Below are 22,833 nucleotides of genomic sequence, written 5' to 3'. Positions count from 1 at the left end.
AACCTTTGCACACTTAGTGAGGCCTTGTGATGACAGCCTCATGCTTTATATGGTTGGCTTTTCCATGTTTACACTTAGCAAGGTTCTACTCATGAAAGCCTTTGTATACTTGGTATTTTTTAATGGTTGTGATTGAGGAGGGGTGTTGAGAAATATGCAATCACACTCCTATGATAGCCTCTTTGTATAAGGAAAATTGGTACCATCCTGCAACTCTAAAAGAGTGTACTTGACAATCATTTGAATGCAATGCTATTGTACTTAGTAATTTCCGTCTTGTCCATGTCTACTCAAGATTGTGTTTATGAATCCAAGGTAATCTAACTTGGAGCCTAATTCACTTGAGTAATACTCTAAGTCATCATGCTTCTTGTCCATTAATTTCCACCACCATAGCTAAACCTTGCTCAAGGATCCGTGTTTCTCAACAGAGACCATTCACTATGATTGAGATACCATAGTAAGATCTAGGCCATTATCATCCACCAAAGGAGGCAGCCACCACGACTACTTTGAGTTGGATACCTTATTTTATAACTTATATCATTTGATTTGATGAGAGACTTTTGGATAACATATATCACATACCAAAATAGCACTCCCTTCCCTTTTTTTTGTGCACCCTAAATATTCATAGGCATCACTTCTATTTTTATTTTTTGTTGCAATTATGTATCACTTGATGAATACATTAACTTAGTGCACTACATAGCCACCTCCATCATGCGCCATACTAATGATGACTCATAGCTGTGCTCCACCTTCTCATCCACAACATCCTCAATCATGCCTCTCTGGATCAAGGGCCGCACCTGTCCATTAACACCCCCAACCCTTAGATCAGATTGGCCATAGTAGGTTGTTCTTGATAATTTGGTCCATTGATACATAAAGTTAATGCATTGCACATGAATCGATTAACTCTTTGAGGAGATTAATGTGTTACCCATTCTGCTATGTGCACTTGTTTTCCTTTATCTCTTTCATTGATGATCACATTCTATCCACTTGTCACTTCATACAAGAGCACCCCAAAGCTATAAACCTCAAATTTTTCTGTTAGTTTTGTGTTGGATATGTACCTGCATAAAAGGAAGGATTGCCCACATGATAGCTTTATTACATGGATGATCAAAAGTAACATTGCACTAGGATTTGTGCACAGCTATATGTACATACTTTGAATCCATGTTGCCTATGCTCCCCATCATGGTAGTTGCAGGAGCATCTTCTGCACTACTCAGACAGTTCCTTGAGATGCCAAAATTAGCAATCTTAGCTTCCAAGTCATCATTTAATAGAATGTTTCTACTTATGACATCCCTATGAATTATTTGCGGTTTGCATTCATGATGTAAATAATCAAGTCCTACATTTTTCATTGCCACTTTATAATAAACCAGATCATCATATAATAGAAGAGATGCTTAACTTGAAAAGCCCTCAATCAGCACGTAGAAGAGTAGAAACACTTACTACCTTGCACAACATCAACCAATATCATCAGTCTTTGTCTCCAAAACAACGGTGTAACTTTTGATATTGGACCTTCATTAGTAATCAAGAGAACTTAATGTAAGTAGAGAAACCTTTGACAACATGGACCAATCAAATAATTTTTTGTAATTGATATTCTTATACCATGGAGGTAGTTGAACAAGGATCCTTTAGGCATAAACTCATAGACAAGCACTAATAGCCCTTCTCTTTCGATACAAAACCCCAAGAGTCCTACAAGGTTCTTATGATGCACTTTGAAAGTAATATTCAGTTCAATATTACTTTCAGCTTGAATTTCCACCAATATGCATTGGAACATACACACCAATATGCTTCAAAAACTCTTTGATTCCTTGACTAGAATTCTTGGAAGCTACTTTGACAGCAACATTGCGATCGCTAGGAAGTTGTCCTTCATAAACCACCATGCCCTAGCTCCTCTCTGAAATTTTGTGTGGTAGATACAACGTCCTAGTGGTTGAAGGATTTATCTTAGTTGGAAGCTTTCATTATTTCAGTGTGTCCCACCACTGCACTAGTATATACACATCATCTTAACTTGAACAAAGCACAAATTACTAAAAGACATGTTGATTTAGGTAACCGTAACACCATAAATAAGAGAGCCAAAATGTGATCGGTAATTATTCATTATTACCCAGTACCCATCCCATTATGATTGATCAATCCAATTATCACACCAACATGATTATTCTTGACCTTTATGCTAGAATTTGAAAAATAACTATTTGATTTGGGGAAGAATGGCACGGTAAGTTATTATCACGACAAAGTAACGAATTTCCAAAAAAGCTGCAAGGTAAATAGAGGTTTCTTAGTCAAGCCTTGCTTATTGAATAAGCAAGCACATATACTAAATGATATACAGAATTTTGGTAGATAGGATAGATGCAACAACTAGTACTGAAGACAACTTACACACACCCTCATACAGTGGTAAATTTTGGTTCTCAACCAATTTAGTCATTTGCAATCCTTGAATATACCTTCCAGCTACTATCAATTTTCATTAGTTGAAGAGGAGTTTGATATATGATGTCACTAGTATGACTGCATATAGATTTGATTTGTGCAGGCAAAGGTACATTACATGGACTTGCTTTGGGTTATGTACTTCCATTTTGGTGTGTTAAAAAGACAGTGGATTGATAGCCTATCATTGCTATCTTGCTGCAACCTCTCATTTTGTTTGTGAAGGATTTTCAATTAAAGAATAGCAAATTAAAATATACACAAAGGGCCTTCTAGCCAACCAGGCAATATCAAGATAGGAGACAACACCACAAGTAGCCACAAGGCTATTGAGCCACTAAAATTAAAAGATTGCATTAACACAAACTCACTACATTTAGTCCCAATTTAGCTCCACAGAAATAGTCCCAAAAATTTTCATCACATTAGAAAGGCATTTTATTTGGCAATAGGACAAATGCCCAAAAATCCCCTATATAAGGACATGTGGGCATTCATCCTAATCTCCTATTCATTTGTTATCACATCCACACTATGGTAAGCTCTACATCATCATTCCTAATAATTTGGAGGTTCTGCCCTACTACCATAACTGCCACCCATCACCCAATGCTATCACTAGCTTGTCAATGTTGCTACCACGTGGCAGTAGATGGTGTGGACTGTGTGATAAAGGCTAGAAACAGGTGCCTAATGGATGTAGACAATGTTGGGAAACCTCGGCTAAGATGTCCTCTACGAACAAGGTGTGGGCAACGAAGCTAGAGGGCCTAAAACTTGCAAAAACGAAATTGGGCTGAATGGAGGGCACGTTGCCTATTTATGAAAGTTTCGGGACCTCAAACCTCTCCTCGTTTTTACTCTCTCGAACCACTTTCCATTTTAGGGTTTTTCACTAAATAAAAATTTCGGGGGCTATCCAAGAGTCTATATCATCATGTTTAGCCCAACAACCACCTCCTATCATTGTAAAACTCAAATATACATGAGCCATTGGTAAACCAATAGATCTTCCTGAAGAGGTAAAGTCAATGACATCTGCTGGCAACAAAGAGGGTGACCCCATCAAATAGTCTATGATACTCAATCCCCCCTTGGGGTTCCAACATGTAAGCCCTCCTCAACTTTTCCATCATGGCATGCCATTAAAGATGACCATCCCATGTGCATTCCCCAATGCGATGAATTGTCTATCATGCTCTGTTATCTCCCAAGTGTCACATGATCATCTTAGCATGTTCATATCCTCTAGGGAAATCTCTCAATACATGGCATCATGTGTGTCATACATCATTGTCTAGGCAGTACCTTTGTATACATTAAAATCTTTGGATAGCTATGTCTCCCACATGATGTGTGGCACCACTATCTACTATCCAAACAACCTAATGACCTCAAGGATGTGTTGAGTGGGCCTTTGCGATAGCCTCATTTGAAGACAACTCACTCATGGAAAAGTTCTCAACCTTTGATATCTCTCCAAAGATGAGGTGGGCCTCAAACCAAAGTCCATTGATGGTCCAATTGGTTGGTCAAATACCCCCCTAGATGTTGAATAAGAAGCAGAATGTGATGGTTGTCTTGTAGTGATTTGACCCAAAGGTCTCTAGTGACATTGTGTGGGTGGATGGTCACCACCTTGCCTCCACTAAGGGAGTTACCAACCACAATTGGGGCAAGGTCTCAGTTGGGGGGTTGACTTATGTCATGAATCGCGTGGTGGGGGGATTTGCTCAAGATGGTGTGCCGAACACACGCGGTGTCAAAGAGATCGTGCAAGAGCTGCAAAACACGGGGTTCAAGATACAGCAAGGAAAGAGGCTAACAAGAAGATCTCAAAATTTGATGCCAAAGATCATAAATTGCTTGTCAAGAACATAGCCACAGCTCAAAATTTTGGTTCGAACAAGTACAGCACCAAGTAAAGCCTTGCACGTGGTCGTTCAGCTGTAGTATGCCATGCTTGAAGATGAAAACTCTGTCGAGAGGATTGCTGAGAATGGGAACTGGGTTACTGAAATTTCAGCCTAAACAGAGCCTTTGGGATACTTGCAACATGGAAGTTGGTTGCATCATGCGATAAAAAAAAACTGTGAGCTCTTTCAGATTTGCTTTCCAAGGAAAGACCCAGTTCTCATTCTCAGCAATCCTCTCGACAGAGTTTTCATCTTCAAGCATGGCATACTACAGCTGAACGACCACGTGCAAGGCTTTACTTGGTGCTGTACTTGTTCGAACCAAAATTTTGAGCTGTGGCTATGTTCTTGACAAGCAATTTATGATCTTTGGCATCAAATTTTGAGATCTTCTTGTTAGCCTCTTTCCTTGCTGTATCTTGAACCCCGTGTTTTGCAGCTCTTGCACGATCTCTTTAACATTTCTGGTGAACCCGACGTGAAAGTGCTGCGTCATCAGCAAGATGGGAGACTCGCAAGAAGAGATGACAGATGATAATGTCATGAAGAACCTGTTTCAGTCATTTACCATGTATATGCAGCAGCAAGCTCATGCAAAACGAGACAGTGATGCTATGGATGCCTTGAAAGCTGTCCAACAGGAGATGAAGCAGTTTAATGGCCAGCAAGTGTCAACATACCTGCATTTGTATGAAGAAAAGATGAAGTTTTTTGGGGTTTCTCAAGATGTTTGGAGCCGCTACTTCTTGCGGATCGTGGTTCGAGCTCTTGAAGGTCGAATTGCAGAAATTCAAGAGACACATGCAGGTTGGGCTGAATTTAAAAAGGCATTAAAAGATGAATATTTCCTGGAGGATACATGTCTTATGAATCGCAGGAATTTTTTAGCATGGGTTTCTATGCCTAATAAGGGACTTTCTGTTACCGCTCTTCTGCGAGAGTTTGAAAGCCGTTATGATCAGTTGGATGGGACTGAACAGCAAGCTTTGGAGAACCAGAAAGTGGAGTTATTTTTGCAAGCTGCAGATGCTGATTTACAGGAAAAGTTGGATGATCTTTTGGAAGATCAAGCTACTGATTCAGGTTTAAAGACTGAGTGGAGACATGTCATTGATGCTGTGAATGCTCTTGTCAAGAAGCAGCGCAGGAGAGTCAGATTGCATCGAAATACAGGATCAGTTCCTGAAAAATCCTTGGAGACTTCTTCTTCTACCCCTGCTGCAACTTCTTTGCCTAAGCCTACTCCTCCTGTTGTAAATCCACCAGTTCCTGCTGCTCCAGTGCCCTTATCTGTAGATGATGTTATTAAAGGCTTGGCGGATTTGACAATTGAAGCAGTCAAAGCTGAAGTTGGTAAGTTAAAGGAGCAACTTATGTCAGTACCTGCTGTAGCACCTGCTCCAGTGACTGCTTTTCCAGCTGGTCAAAGAAAAGGGCGACGATGTATTTGGTGTGATAGTACAGAGCACCAACATTGCAGAGATTGTGATGCTTTTCAGGAAGCACGTAAGAAGAATGTAGTGTTCTGGGGACAAGATGGGAAGATATGGCTGACAGAGACTGGCGCTCCTCTTGACACGAACTTTGGTAAGGGAGGTATGAAGAAGCTTGTTGATGATATGGCTGCGCGATCAGCTTATGTGAGTGTTAGAGGAGATGCTTCAGCTTTTGGAGTCCATCTTGAGCAGAAATCTGATGGAGACTCTGCTTTATGGTCTTCTGCCTTGGAGATAGCGAGAAGAGGGAAAGTTCAAACTTCTACTATGACTTGTGTGGGCTCTAGCATCCGAGGAGAAACAGGATGGGATTCTCCTATTGACAGGTATTCTATTTTTGCTTATATGGCTAAAACGCAGGGTTTAGATGCCATGGTTGAGGAAAAGAGAAGAAGAGATGAGGAGGGTCCTAGCTCCTCCAAAAAGACTAGAGGGGGTGACTTTGTTTCACCACCTGTTACAGCTCCACCTATGTCAAATTCTCCAACTCAAATAGGTTCTGATCAACCAATGGGAGACAAGCAGAAAGAAAAGAGGCAACCAAGGAAAGAGCCAGGATTCAAGCTCTTGTCAGACCTTGATATGCAAACGGATATGAGTAAGATTTTTCATGAAAGAATTTTGAATAGTGAAGTCACTTTTACTGTTGGAGAGGCTCTTGGGATTGCTAGAAGAGAAATACAGGATCAGATGCAAGATCTTTTGCGGAGGAAACGGCATGCGATGGAAGGACCTGCTTTACAGGGATTGTGGCATGGAGCTCTTGGGGAAGAGCATGATGATGCAATGATGGTTGAGAATGCTTCTGTTAATCCGCAATTGGAGAAAATAGTGCAGCCTATGCAGTATGAAGATGATGAGACCCCTATTCTCATTCCTCGCAGCCATTTTTTACGAAGTCATTGGGCTAGAGCAACCACTGAGACAGTGGTAAGGATTGGAGAGAAACAAATTCCCTTGATCACTTTAGTTGATCATGGTTCTGAAATTAATCTTATTGCTCGAGGTGTTTATGAGAGTGGCAAGTGGCCTATGGATGCAGAGCATGGCTGGCGCATGAGAGCCGCCAATAATACTTCTGGTGATATGTATACTGCTTGTCCGAGTATCAGAATTTCTATTGGTAATGTTGAAGAGGATTATCATTGCTTTGTTCAGGATTCATGCTCTTATCCGATTATTCTTGGACAGCCTTTCATTACAGAAGCAAGAATGGAAACAAAAGTGATGGATGACGGATCAGCTTATGCGCGGATACGCAGTAAAGATGGTATGCGAGCTATTCAGTTTATGACTGTTGGGGTAAATCATCCGAGAAACAGGGACTCCTTGCGTGAGGCACCACTACCTGCGAAGGAGTTGGATTTTCATTAGGTACCGCTGTCTTGCGAGACGCCAGTGGTACGGAGTGGAGAAAAGAGGAGATCTCGCCTCCTGGCAGCCAGTCTTTCTCCAATAATTTTGTTGGTTTTTCTTCAAATAGTTCAGTAAGTTATCAGAAAATTTCAGATTTGCCTAGAGCTGCCAGGCAGTACATTGGTCGTAAGGAGAAAGAGTTGAAGAATGCAGGTATCTTGCAAGCAGAAGAGCATGTGGATGGATTGTATGAAGGGATGTCTTATGCAGATACATTGTTTGAGATGAGAGCAATGCTGAAAACTGATGTATGCAAGGGTTCAAAGATCATACCTGTGCAAACCTTGGATATGTTTCAGGAAATTTCTGGTTTTATGCTGCAAACAGAGTTAGAGGCTGAGAAAACTCAGCAAACTGAATTTATGGCTGATCTTGATCAGCTAATAGAATTGCAGAGGGCTGAATCCATTCAGCCAACAGAGTTGAATGCAGAAAAATTTCTGCATACAGAGTTTCAGGATACATCTATGCAGTCCATAGAGCCGAGGGCTGAATTCATTCAGCCAACAGAGTTGAATGCAGAAAAATTTCTGCATACAGAGTTTCAGGATACATCTATGCAGTCCATAGAGCCGAGGGCTGAATTCATTCAGCCAACAGAGTTGAATGCAGAAAAATTTCTGCATACAGAGTTTCAGACTGCACCCATGCAGTCCATAGAGTTAAAGGCTGAAATTTTTCAGCCAACAAAGTTGAAAGATGCTGAAAATTTGCAGAAATTGCAGCAAAGAAAAGAGTGCTTGAATGATGCCAAGGTTGACACAAAATATAAAACAGTTGATAAGAAGGTTAAGCCGGTTGCAGGCCTGCTTCCTTCTGATAGTGATGAACAGATTGAAAAAGCTATGAAGCAGCCTATGTTGAGGGATCCTGCAAATATTGGACATAAGTTTACTGCTGAAACTCTTGCAGAATTGAAGATTGGAAATGATGATTTTTTGCTTCCAGTGGAAAAAGAATGTTTTAGAGAGATGCTTGGATGTCATGGCAAGGAATTTGCTTTCTTTCCACATGAAATTGGCTGCATTAGTCCCGAATTGGTTGCACCCATGGTCATCTTCACTGTTCCTCATGTACCATGGAATATACGTCCTATACCTGTGCCTAAAGCACACTTGCCAAAGCTGATAGAGTTGCTGAATGAGAAGATTAAAATGGGGATTTTGGAACCCTCTTCTGCACCTTATTCTAACAGGTGGTTTACTGTACCAAAGAAGAATGGTACTTTGAGATTTATTCAGGATATGCAGCCCGTGAACAAAGTGACAATCAGGAATGTGGGTACAGGTCCAGTTGTGGATGAATTTGCTGAGGCTTTTGCAGGACGAGCCATCTATTCACTAGGTGACTTGTATTCAGGTTATGATCAGTTTCAGCTTGCCTTGGAAAGCAGGGATATTACTACTATGCGGACACCTATTGGTCTTGTGAGGATGTGTACCTTGCCTCAAGGTGCTACAAACTCAGTTGCTCATATGATGAATGCTATGCATAGAGTTCTTCGAGACTATATTCCGCAGTATACTATGCCTTTTCTAGATGATGTGCCTATTAAGGGTTGTGCAGAAGATGAAAAGAATGAAAGTCTTGATTTGCGTGGATGTAGACAGTTTGTGGCTGATCACTTGAATGCTTGTGAACAAATATTGACACGATTAGAGGAGGTAAATTTGACACTTTCAGGGCTGAAATCTGTCTTTGCTGTTAATGAAGTCATCATAGTTGGGCATATGGTTGGATATTATGGCAGAAAGCCTTCTCCTGCAAAGGTGGATGCCATAAACAGGATTGCAGAGTATTGCTCAACTATTTCAGAGGTGCGGAGATTTGTGGGAGCTTGTGTATTTTACATTATTTGGATTCCTCATTTTGCTCATATTGCAGATGTTCTTTATCAGCTGCTTCGAAAGGGGCAGAAATTTCATTGGGATGAGAAGCATTCAAAAGCCATGTGTAAGCTCAAGAAGCTGTTGCAATCAGCTCCTACTCTACGCAAGGCGGATTATCAGTGTGGACGGCCGATCATGTTGACAGTTGATACTAGCCCTATTGGCATAGGTTGGGCTGTGGGACAGGATGATGCTAATGGAAATAGGTATGCAATCCGCTTTGGAGCTAAAGTTCTTAATGAGCGACAAAGGAGATATCCGCAGATTAAAAGAGAATTGTGGGGAGTAGTCACTGCACTGAAGTGTGACAAAGGATATTTTATTGGAGCTTCAGTTATTGTGGAAACAGATTGTTTGCCTTTGCTTGGCATGATTACTAGTTGCTCGACTCCAGATATAGCGATGCTTCGGTGGATTGCCTATATCAAATCATTGAATCCAGAATTTCGACACATAGCAGGGAAAGATAATCCAGTTGCAGACATGCTTTCTAGAGCGAGATATGAGGATGAGGAGTCAATGCTTGCAGAAGATGATGAGACAGAGTTTGCTGCTTCTGTCCTTATTCATGATTGTCATGTATCTACTGTTGAAGCTTTTAATGGATGTCGTGTTGCTGCGCATCCGAGTCGTATACACCTCCATTTCTTTTGTTGTGCATTTATGTTAATTTCCGTGTGTGATTCATTGATGTGTGATGCATTTTAATAATCCGTATCCAATGTATATATTCCCTTAGTGCATGCGCATGATTTTGTTTGGATGCATGATGTGTGTGTATTAGAAAAATATGAAAAACTGATGCCAAAGGATCTTTGTCCTGCTGCTATTTGGTCTAGCTCTATGTGCAATGACAGCCTTGGTGCAAGTGTTTTGGAGATATGCTACAAGAAGGATATTTAAAGGAGGAATCAGAGTTGCTGCAAGATATCCCTCTTGCAAATAATCTTGGTTGCTTGGATGTCAATGTTGAATTAATGCAAAAGGCATGGTGACATATTACTAGCACAGCAAGGCTTTGACAAAAATTATGCTCATGTCAGACTTTTATAAAAGTGCTGGAATGAGGAAGGTCGCTTGCCTAATTTTGACATGTGAACAAGAAAAAGAAAAACTAAAGATAGAGGAGAAAAGGAAGGGGGAAAAAAAAGGAGAGAAAAAGCGGGAGGAAGTTACGAACGGGGGCAGAGAGAGAGCGCAATTTTCTGTTACGAAGGCCTGCAGCAGAAAGAGGAATAAAAAACAAGAATGGGAGGATTATGAGGGGACACTATGAATCACAGATAGTCATCTGGAGCTGTGTATCATGTGACATCTCACAGATATGAAGTTCAAACTCTAGATCAAAGCACAAACAGGCAGAGAGACGAAGTAAACAATGAAGCCGGCCTCGGTCATCAGGCCAGGAGGAGTGTTTGTAGCAGAGGCCCTGCTTGCATAACAGCTTAGAGAAGCTTCCCTTTCTCAGGCAGAGAACTGAGCATGACTCGTGGGTCCGCTTTCGGAGGCTCGGCTGCAGCCTTGCTCTCAATTGCACAGGCTATCGCTGCTTGTGATGGGGTTTAGATGTCATATGCCGGTGATGCTGCTGTGACTATAGGTGAAGCATTGCAGCCAAATGTGGTGGACAAAACTGCATTTTGCGGTGGCAAGTCGCTGTCAAATGTGGCGAATTCAGAGGGGAAAAGTGCACTTTGAGCTGATGAATCACTGTCTACTTCGATATCAATGCCAACGGCATTCTGAATGTCTCCGCTGAGGATAAGACGACGGGCAGAAGAATAAGATCACAATCACCGATGATAAGGGGGCGGTGAAGTCGCGAGTGACGGTTTCCCTCGAGGCATCTCCTTTCCTCAATCAGATTGTGGCACCCGGAGACGTAGTGCTGGACCTCTCCAAACTCAGCCTTGCCACACTTCGATTGGAAGGGGGCCTCCGTCAGGATAATGATCAGATTGTGGCTACCAAGGCTGGGAGACTCAAATTCATAAAACCGAACAAGCTTTGGGTGGAAGGCTCACAAAAGCGTTATATTCCAAGTGCAAATGTTATTGTCATCGGGCTTGTTGTTGATCAACGTTCAGAGAGCTTTACCATTGATATTGGAGGTCCAAGCTATGGAACTCTTTCTATCTTTGCATTTGAGGGTGCCACTAGACGCAATGTACCCAGCCTTCAAGCAGGTTCAGTGTTGTACATGCGAGTTGTGAAAGCTAACTATGACATGCCGCCTGAGCTTTCATGCATTGATGCCACTGGTAAATCAACAGGCTTTGGACAGTTGAAGAATGGTTTGTTTTTTTTAAATTGTTCAACAGGACTTGCACGAGTGCTGCTGAGCAGGCCCACCTGTCCTGTACTCGATGCACTCGGCAAAAGCTTGTCTTTTGAAATTGCTGTGAGTCTGGATCAATAGTCCTTCGGTATCTACAGTAATCCTTGTTTCTAATGCCATTATAAATGCTGAGTTCTTGAGTGCTGCTCAACAGCAAGTGATGGTGCTGAAATTGCTACAAAGGGTATAATGATTTTGAACTATTGAAATGCTCGCGTTGCTGGAGATCCACCAGTTTCCTCGTGATCAAAGTAATTCATCTTCTAGAACTGGGTCTTTCCTTGGAAAGCAAATCTGAAAGAGCTCACAGTTTTTTTTTATCGCATGATGCAACCAACTTCCATGTTGCAAGTATCCCAAAGGCTCTGTTTAGGCTGAAATTTCAGTAACCCAGTTCCCATTCTCAGCAATCCTCTCGACAGAGTTTTCATCTTCAAGCATGGCATACTACAGCTGAACGACCACGTGCAAGGCTTCACTTGGTGCTGTACTTGTTCGAACCAAAATTTTGAGCTGTGGCTATGTTCTTGACAAGCAATTTATGATCTTTGGCATCAAATTTTGAGATCTTCTTGTTAGCCTCTTTCCTTGCTGTATCTTGAACCCCGTGTTTTGCAGCTCTTGCACGATCTCTTTGACAGTGGAATGCACAAGGAGAAGCTCACTCAAGAGACAAGAAGAGAGATGGAGGCCAAAACGTTTTCTTGCTAGTTTCTTCTTCTTCTTCCACACACTTTACAATGTACAAAAAGTATAGATAAGATACAACATAAAGGAAAGTGGCCTACTAAGTCAAACAATGCATAACCGACTACACTAGTCGGCTTGTGCTATAACTATGCTAGCTGTAAATAGGTGTAATAACCTGAATATAATAAGTAATGAGTCAATGGCCATGTGAGAGTCATAATGACCACCGACATGCTAAGTGTAGATGTGTGGACCCATCTAACCAGGTGGTCCATCATCAATGTCCGCATGTGTTGAGCTTGTCATCTCAGCACTCCCCCTCAAGCTCAATTGCATCTCTGCAACTCCAAGTAAGCTTGGAAACTTTTGAAGCTTCTCTGTGCCCAATGCCTTTGTGAAGATGTCAGCTATCTGATCCACTATGCTGACATACACCAAGTCAATCTCACATGCTAGTACCTTCTCTCTCACAAAGTGGTAGTGTACCTCAATATGTTTTGTCCTGGCATGGAACACAGGGTTCCTAGCCAACTGTATACTGCTCATGTTGTCACAATAAATGACAACTGGACCTTCCACCTACACATCTAAATCATCCAATAACTTTTGCAGCCATACTACCTCACATGCTGCAACAGCAGCACCTCTATACTTAGCCTCTGTACTCGACAAAGCAACTGTAGATTGCTTTTTGCTACTCCAAGTAATTGCTGCACTACCAAGAGAGAACATGTATCCGTTGGTAGATCTTCTATCAGACATACTACTAGCTCAATCTGCATCTCTATATCCAAACACCTGTACATTTGTACCTGCCTCATAGAAAAGTCCATAATGTAATGTGGACTTTACATATCTCAATATGTGTCTGACTATGGGCTATTTTGTGAAAAAAGATAAAAAATAAATCTCAAAAAACTCATTATAATGTTAACTTTCGAAGTAGTATATCAAGATTGGTCCTTTAGCCTAGTGGTGGTAGGGTGGCCCATGATTTATAACCACTAGGTGTTGGGTTGAAACAACCATATGTGTGGGCCTTTAAAAATGTATTTTATAAGAGAAATCAATTAAAATGACCGTACATTTCAACACATTTTTTGGGTGTGTCTCCTCATGGCTATGTGGCAAGCAGGCCACCATCACCACAATCTCAAAAAGCAATTTTAAAAGTATAAATTGATCATTTTTAAATCCTTTTCTATTTGAACTTTGCACATCCCTAAAAACTTGTCAACCCATGATGCAAATTTTCACATTTTTAATTGCAAAAACACGAACTTTTTAAGGAAAACCACCTTTATAGACCAAAAAGAGAAAAGAGAGTCGATAAAATGTGCACACCACCCCTCTCCTATTGGTCCACCTCAAACCTAAGGTGATTAAAAATGAGATTAAATACTAAGCTAAAGGGCTCTTTTTGTGTTCATATTCCCTCTATTGAATCAATGTTGATGAAATTAACATAATGTGGCTGATATTTAAACATTGGATGAAAATTTTAAATGAAAGAAGCCCATTCAATATGTTGGCCAAAAAGAAGAGATTGATTCAATAAATGTCTTATGGCTTCTTGATCACTTTTGATAAGAACCTCCAATCCCATAAGCTAATGTTTCAAAATATCTAAAGCATGAGCTACATCTAATAATTCTTTATCATTTTTCCTATATTTTTTTTCAGAAGGCTTTAATTTGTGACTCTCATATGCAATAGGATGATCATTTTGCATTAAAATTGCACCTATACCTAAAGCACTAGCACGTGTGCTAATAAGAAAAAAAGGGTGGAAAAAATATGATAATTGAAGGATAGGTGCATGGGTCAAAATATATTTTGAATTATTAAAATATTTTAGTTGACTAGGATCCCAACAAAAAATGATGTTTTTACACAACAACACAGAAGCAATCAATGAAACATTTTTTATAAACTTTTTGTAGAAACCTAATAATCCAAGAAAATATCAAACTTCATGTGCACACCCTTAAGATTAGGCCAATCTTTGATAGTTTGAATTCTCTTAGGATCTACAATTATACCTTCAACAAAAACTAAGTCGCAAATATTCAATTTGACTTTGAAAGAAAAAACTATTATCAAGATTTGCATACTTGTGATTTTTATGCAGTAAATCAAACACAAGACTAAGATGTTTCTTATGTCTCTCTTCTCACTTACTCAATAAAAGTATATCAAAGAAAAAAATAACAAAACCTTGATAATCTAGAGAAATTTTATTTATTATTCGTGCAAATGGAGTTGGCACATTAATGAGACCAGAGGGATAACAATAAAATCACAGTATCAAAAGTGTGTCCTATCGACGATCTTAAATACATCAATTGAATCCATATGGATTTGATGATATTTTGATTCGAGATCTACCTTGCTAAAAATTTTAGTCGCCCTAATTTTATTTAGCAAATCATTGACTTTTAGAATAGGGTAATGATTTTTAACAGCCATCTTATAGTCAATGCACATTCTATGCATTTTATTTTTCTTTTCAACTAACAAAAAAAGTGTATCAAAAGGAGAATAACTAGGACAACAAGTCACTTACTTGTCTTTAAATTTATTTTTATGTAAAGGATTGTATCTATATGAAGCTTTATGTGATGGAAAAATCCTAAGTGCTCTTTTTACATATGTATGACTAATCGATGGAAATAATTCAATGTTAGAGTCACTACTCAAAAGAAATAGTTTGTCCTTCGAATTCAAAAGTGATAGTGTGAGTATTATTGTCAATATTAAGATTAAATTGTTGTCTATATGACATATCAAGGATGATATTTTATGATTGGAGAGATGAAACTAGGAAATTGAAGGGAGAAGGCTGAGTGAGAGTACGAGCAAGCAAAAGCATTGAAGGTGTGAGCTATGGCAGATGGAGCAAGAGAGCAAGAGAGAGAGACTCAAGATGTGGGAACTCTAACAATCACAATGTCTGACAGCCTTCCCTTATTAAAATGTTATCAAAAGAATAAAGGATGAAGTGATAGTGATGAGTCCCCACCACTTGCAATGTACATGTGTGTGGATATTGTTAGTGTAGTAATATACATGCAGCATATGCATAAGCACCTCTACCTCCCCAAAAAAAATCACATTACTCTTTGTATGTACCCATAGATATTTCTAACCCTTTGATTTTCCATATTCCATTATATTTTGTGCCTTGAAATCTAGATTTAACCTTTTATAATGGAGGACTAGTCTCTAATTATAACCTCTTAACCAATTTTTCTAAAATAAAATCATGAGAACTACCATTATCATGTAGGATAGTAACATCAGAACCTTTCATCTTAAGTAACGAATGTAAAGAAATAGGCATACTTAGTTTTTCTTTCGTCAATATGTATTGCTGCAATGTATTTGTAGTCTAATCATGAACCTAGTCATGTATCTCCTCACAATGTTATGCAATTGGGTTGTCTTTCCATTATTATTGAGTGAAATTGAAAATCCGATCGAAGATGTTTAGGTTTTTGGCAATGATGACAAGTAATTTGGGCCTTTTATTTTAACAATTAAGACTAAGGGTTCGAGGTTTTACCTTATTTTTTAGATTGTTGTGTGCATACCTTTGTGGATTGCCACTTTTTCATTGGAAATTGGAGAACTTGTTAGGTGGAAAAGAATTGGGATGGTAAGGAACAAAAGGTTTCTTTTGGGTGTGATTGTTGCCGAAAGGTCAAGATGAATGTGATTCTTGACCGCAAAGAGTCTAAGTAATGGATTTGAATTCTTTTTCAATGTCATGGGCATGGAAATAGCATCATAAAGTGAAGTGGGTCTAAGAGAATTCAGTTTAGCTCGAATGCCAAATTGAAGATGTCTTCATATTTTCATTGTAGTATGCTCTTGGGATTTTCCTCAAGCATACACAACAACAAATGTCTTTGCCAAAAAAAATTTGCATAGGTAGACACATTATCACCTTCTTGCCAATATAAAATTGACCAATTTTGCCTTACTTGAAGATGAAACTAAGGTGGTAAGAAAGATTCTTTAACTTTTTCTTGAAAATTGTTCCACATATTCAATTGATTGGTGTTGTGGTGAAGAATGTTTCACAAAAGTAATGCTTTGTCTATTTCTAATATGTGCATGGAAAGTCCTTGTGCTAGTGAGCACCTACAAAAATGTAATATTTCCATGCTCTATAGCATACAATTTTCAATCATATTTCCATGCTGTTGTGAAGTGTACGATTTTCACATATTAAAATGTGCTCCCAAAAATATTTATTCCACATAAATCCATCTAATAATCTACTCACCATAATACAAAACATATTAGTATCCTTCCATCTATCTACCAAGTATAATGCGACTAGTGTCACATGTGTGCACTTGTGCAACAAGTCAAGATCATGCAAAAAAATAGGAAAAATCCAAAATAAAATCAAAATCAAAATCATCCTATTTCCATAGTAACTTTTGGTAAAATATTGTGATTAGAATAATTGGGAGGGGGGAAGTACTAGAACTTCCACCTCCTGAACGGACTTTTGATTTATGCTAAGGGTACTAAGACCCCGCCCTTGAATAGGTTCAAGACTACTCCTTTTAGGAGAATAATGCCTATTGATTTTGGCCCTCAATCTAGCCCTCTCGGCTCTCTCCTATTTTTGGAGTTCGACTTGATGGATCTATTCAAAGGACATCAACTAACAAGTAGGTCCCAAGAGACCCTAGATTCTGAAACCACCACTTTGAGGCGACTCCCGACAAATGCATCACTGATGGGACCAAAAAATGGGCTAGCACTGGCTATAGCACTAGCTGAACCTCATGCATAGAATAGACACCTCCACCACCACCTGGCCTCGCGGTCCAGGAGTGACTATAATAACTAAATGCACACTAGATACTTCTAATATTGCATTTGTAGCTAGATAAGAGTCCAATGGTACCTTCCCATAAACCCCTCAGAGGGGGTATCCCACACATATTAGCAATAAGCGCCACGTATCACAGACGTAGGAGGCCACCCATCGGTTGATTGCCATGGCCCCACTACAGCTCTTCTACATCTTAGGGATTGGCCCCTCGATGCATTGCTTTTACATATAAACACATTCACACAAAAATCCTCTCTTTGTCAACAAGATCCAAGAGATACCATGTTTCTGACTAATAATTTTCCCCAAGAAACGAACAGCTAACCTACGGCAAGGGGAATCTCACCCTCTTAAGCGTGGGTCAACTATAATTCAAACAATTGCTATGAATTTTTAGGAGTTGATACCACATGTATGATAAATGCAATAGTGGATGTCTCATCGTGCACAAACAATTATGTTTCAAAATCAGCCTATGTGCTAGTACGCAAACAATCTTTCCATGAATTCCAACTAATACGCCTATATGCCTCATTGCAAGAATCTAGTACCAAGGTGAACCTTGTGCTACTAGATCCCTAATTCCCAAACAAACTATTTCCTAGATGCTATGTATAGAGAAAAACAATCAGAATTTGTATTATTTCAGCCCTCAAATTGTTGCACAAAATCCTACTCCCCCTCACCGTTTAAGTTCTGCTTCGTTGCATAGATGTATAGAGGTTGTTTTGTCATGGTTTAATGTATAAAGAGAAATAAATCACAAATTGTAACAAAAAGATAGGGCAAAATAAGGCCAAACCTCATGCTTTGCCACTATCATACATCCACAATCACTTATTATATTTTTTCATATTTTTCTAAGGCACATTCCTATTTTTCCTCTTATTTTTCTCTATTTTTCTCTATTTTTCCAATTAAAATTTGATATATTTTTATATTTGTGGCTCTTGATTCTTAGAATAACAAAAATATAGAGTTTATCAGCATTTTATCCTATGTGTATTGGTTTATCCTACCCGAAAACACCAAAACTCCATTTTTCTCATAAAAACCATGTTTTACGGGTTTGTAAAAATTATTTCCAGCATTTTAACTTTAAGTTTTCTGATTTTTTCATCACGAGAGCATAGAACAAATAGTGAACAATAGTTCTACCAATTTTCACTCCATAAGAATAACATTGACTCAATCAAATGTAAAAAACATGCAATTTTGCTTTGTAAAATAGAATTACCCATTTTTTTCCATCTTTGCGAGATTTAAAATGTGATGCAGGACAATAAAACAGTCCTCATTCAATGATCAGCCCACCCCCGAACATCAAACTCTAGCCCTCCACCAATCCGGGAGTGATCTAGTACCACGCCGGACAAGTGGTCTTCAATGGATCTCCAATCTTCTTCATGGGCATGAATTGCCTCTTAAGGGGAGAGAGAGGGAGGAGAGAGAAATAATATTTTTGGATCTCCATCTTCAGGCAACCATCTGAGAGGCAGAAGGCAACTATAGGAAGCATAGACAGGAGGGAGATCATCCATTTGATCAGTTGGGGGGGCTACATTTAGGTGGTAGATGGCCTCTCCTCTCCTCCTCTTCATTCATCACCTGTCAAGATGGCGCCATTTTCCTTCTTTTTACCTTCACAAAAAACATCCCCCCCTTCCTTCGCATGAAAAATTGGGGGGTGGCCCCAAAGGTCACACCCCCAACACCTCTAGTTCATTTACACTTGGCCTTGGTGGTCCTTGGCGTCTCGGGCACTCCCTCTTCCACATCCGGTGTCCAATTCGCAGTCTGAAAATTTCTACTTGACCTTCTCAAAGTCCCCCACTGTTAGGCATCTCCCAATGTCTCGTCTATCATGCCAAAAAATTATGAAAATTCACCAACCGCTGTCTAGTGGCTCTTTTAGGCATAAAATCGTACTGATTGCAGCTATCGCCTTTGACGAAGTCTATTTTTTCCCTAAAATTCAAGAATTTTGGCTATTTCTAAGTACGTCTTAGTGTCAAAAATCATCTGGTGTATTTGTCTCATTTGCAACCTGTTTCATATGTTGTGCTTATCATTTTCTAATGTATAGTGTTGAATACAGTATGTCTATGCTTTCATACGATTAGTTATGAGTTTCTGTGATTCCTAGGTTTGAGATTATTTATTTGCCTCATGAAGCATTCTGTCTTGTTATGTATTCTGCATAGATAGGGGAGCAACATCCATTGCCACTAGGCAACTCCTCTACCATAGCTTTCCCTCTCTGTAATATTTCCTTCAATCACTCATCTTACTAGAGATTGTTTCCTTGGGCTCGATGATTAAGTGGACCTAGCTGTTCACTTCCTTGTTTGAGAGACCCAATCTTACTCCAATAGATACTAGGTAGGTGGCTAGACTTTCCACATACATCAAATTTAACATTTGGACAATTCCTAGGGAAATGTTGGCTGCCACACCACTTACAATTGAACCTTGAGGGGGGCCCCTCTTCAGGGCATTGACTTCCTATCAAATTTATTGTTTCTTAAGGAAATTGACATCAATAGATATTTGTCTATATTGTTCACTAATCATATCAGTATAGTGCTTCATCATATCCTTAACTTCACTAAGGATATTTGAGGCACTTGACTCATAGTAGCCACGATCATCTACCTATCATTACATTGGCCTAACCGCTTGATTGAGAACTAGTTGTTGATTTCCTTGAACAACGATGGGATTTATCATTTGGCTTCCAACCTTTAGTGAAGCCATCTGACTAACCATAGGCATGGTCACATTGGGAGGAGTTGGCAACGTGGACACATTTGGAATTATGCTTTCTCTCCCATTAGGAGGACTCATAGGCATCCCTTGACCTCCATTCATAAATGCTAACGTATTTCCAAACCCTAATCTCGAATTCCAGTTTGCCCTAGAGGTATAAGCTGCTTGTAATCGCGATTCTACCTCCTCTACTTTTCTAATAGCTGTATCAATGTTGGCAAGAGCAACACTGCTCAACTACACTTGAATGTAAAAGTCTAACCCATTCAAAAAGTATTGCAATTGAGCAGCAATAGCTAGAATAGGAATATAGGTTTGCAACTTACAGAATACTTCCTTCAGTTTCTGGGCATACCCAATACATTCTCATGAGATTCTTAATGTGTGACATTAAGAACATGTAGCCAATACTGACCTCCCCTTTCAAGGGAAAACTCTCTTTGAAAGGTTGCAAAGAATAGGTCAATTATAGTTATGGTTCCAACCTCTAGGCTATGATACCATACTGCAGCAAGTCCTTTTAGAGTCATGTTGAAGAATATCATCAAGTGTCCATCTTGAATTTGATAGTTAAACATTTACTTTTGGAATTCATTGATATGTAGTTCCGTGTCTTCCTTTACTAACCCATTAAAAATTGGAAGAGGAAACCCTAAGGCTGGCAAGTTTAATATCCTTGCTACTTGGATTGCAATGGGTTGTGCAATATTGACAACTAGATTCACTAAAGGATTTTGAATGATCGAAACTATTACTTCACTTGAAGTGGACAAAATGACTAGAAGGGGGGAAGTGCTTAAACTTCCTCCTCCTAACTGACTATGAATCGAGCTACGGTTACTAAGACCCCCCTCTTGTAAGGATATTAGACCACTCCTTTTCTGAGAATATCTTTGAATAATTTTAGCTTTCCGTCTAGCCAGCTCAGCTATTTCTTGCTTCTGAAGCTTGGCTTAATGGTCTTTTAACTCTATCTCACTACCTTTTGGCATACACCAATGAATTGGTCCCTATTGACCAAGATTCAAAAACTGCCACACTTATTATGATCTCTTGGAAAATGCACAACCTATTCAGGACCTAAAATGGGCTCGACACTAGCTTTGAGGCACTAGCCAAGCATCTACCACTCGCCTAAAACCACCCCACACAGCCTCGTGGCCAGGACATTTAAGAGCTTTACATTTGTAGCATTTTTTGTAGTCCAACAAATAGTTCTTTCCCCCACTCCTCAAAGGGAGCCCCTAAAAATGTTGGTATTATACACCACATAGCACACACATAGGGAGCACCCCTCGGTTGATCACCATGGCTCCGCTACGGCTCTCATACACCTCCGAGATATTGGCCACGATGAGATGCGTGTCAAGAATAGCGTGGTGGGGGGATTTTCTTGAGCTGCGGTGCCAAACACACTGTATACACAAGAGGAAGCTCACTCAAGAACACAAGAAGAGAGATGGAGGCTAAAACGTTTTCTTGCTGGTTTTTCCTTTTTCTTTCACACTATACAATGTACAAAAAGTATAGATAAGATACAACATAAAGGAAAGTGGCCTACTAAGTCAAATAGTGCATAACCAACTACACTAATCGACCGGCACAATATATTTGCCAGTTGTAGGTAGGTGTAACAAACTAAATATAATAAGTGATAAGTTAGTGGCCATGTGAGTATCATAATGACCACCAACATGCTAAGTGTAGACGTGCGGAGTCATCTAGCCAAGCGGTCCATCATCAATGTCCGCACGTGTGGAGCTTGCCATCTCAACACTCCCTCTCAAGCTCAACTCTATCTTTGCAACTCCAAGTAAGCTTCAAAACTTTCAAAGCTTCTTTGCACCCAATGCCTTTGTGAAAATGTCAGTCAATCTCTCTTGCAAGTACCTTCTCTCTCACAAAGTGATAGTGCACCTCAATGTGTTTTGTCCTAGCATGGAACACTAGATTCCTAGCTAGTTGTATGCTGCTCATGTTGTCACAATGAATGACAACTAGACCATCTCCCTGCACATCCAAATCACCTAATAACCTTTGCAACCATACCACCTCACATGCTACCATAGCAACACCTCTGTACTCAGCCTCTGTACTCGATAAAGCAACTATAGGTTCCTTTTTGCTGCTCCATGTAACTGTTGCACTACCAAGGGAAAACATGAATCCACATGTAGATCTTTTATCTAACATGCTACCAGCCCAATCTGCATTTGTGTATCCAAAGATCTGTACATCCTTATCTGCCTCATTAAAAATTCAATAATATAAATTGTGGACTTCATGTACCTCAATATACGTCTAACTGCATCCAAATGAGGCTTTCTAGGCATCTGCATAAACTGAATGATAAGGCCAACAGCATAGCTCAAGTATGGCCTTGTGATAGTCATGTAAAATCTGACTCCCTACTATCCTTGATGGACCTAAAAACGGGCCCGCACTGGCTCATGCACTAGCCGGGCCTCGTCACTACGCACAAGACAACCTCTCGGCCTCACGGCCAGGAGCGTCTATCAAAATCTCTGCCTTCCTAAACATTGCGTTTGTAATATGTTGTTTGTAGTCCACTCTTCTCTCACCCACTACTCCTGAGAGGGAGTCCCTTACACATTGCCAAAAGGCTCAAATCACATACACATGGGATTCCTCCTACGGCTGAATGCCGTCAACCCTCTGCGACTCTCCTACACCTTGGGGATTGGCCCCTCGATGCGTCGCTCAACATATAAACATTTCGCACAAAATCCACTCAAGGTACCATTTAATCGTATAAAGGAATGTACCATTGTTCTTACTTCTCTTTCCCCTAGACCCCACGACTAGCCGATGGCTTAGGGTGTCCTGTCTCTCACTCAACGTAGGTCAAAGTCCTAATGAAAGCAATTGCTGTGCATCCAGGATTTCTGATACCTTTAAATATTTCCATGATTTATGCATATTGTGGATGCCAAGTGCTCAAACAATTATG

At 39.8% G+C, this 22,833-nt stretch overlaps 1 pseudogene; it reads left to right on the top strand.

Moving 5' to 3' along the window:
* The first annotated feature begins 10,776 nt into the window (after positions 1-10,776).
* Positions 10,777-11,738, top strand: LOC148030808 (uncharacterized; annotated as a pseudogene).
* The last annotated feature ends 11,095 nt before the right edge of the window (positions 11,739-22,833 follow it).

The sequence above is a fragment of the Lygodium microphyllum genome, chromosome 9 (genome assembly GCF_053477565.2).
Source record: "Lygodium microphyllum isolate KBCC chromosome 9, Lygodium_microphyllum_v1.1.10, whole genome shotgun sequence".
Classification (NCBI taxonomy): domain Eukaryota; kingdom Viridiplantae; phylum Streptophyta; class Polypodiopsida; order Schizaeales; family Lygodiaceae; genus Lygodium; species Lygodium microphyllum.
The sequence above is the reverse complement of the archived record's forward strand: the minus strand, read 5'-3'. Positions and strand labels throughout refer to the sequence as shown.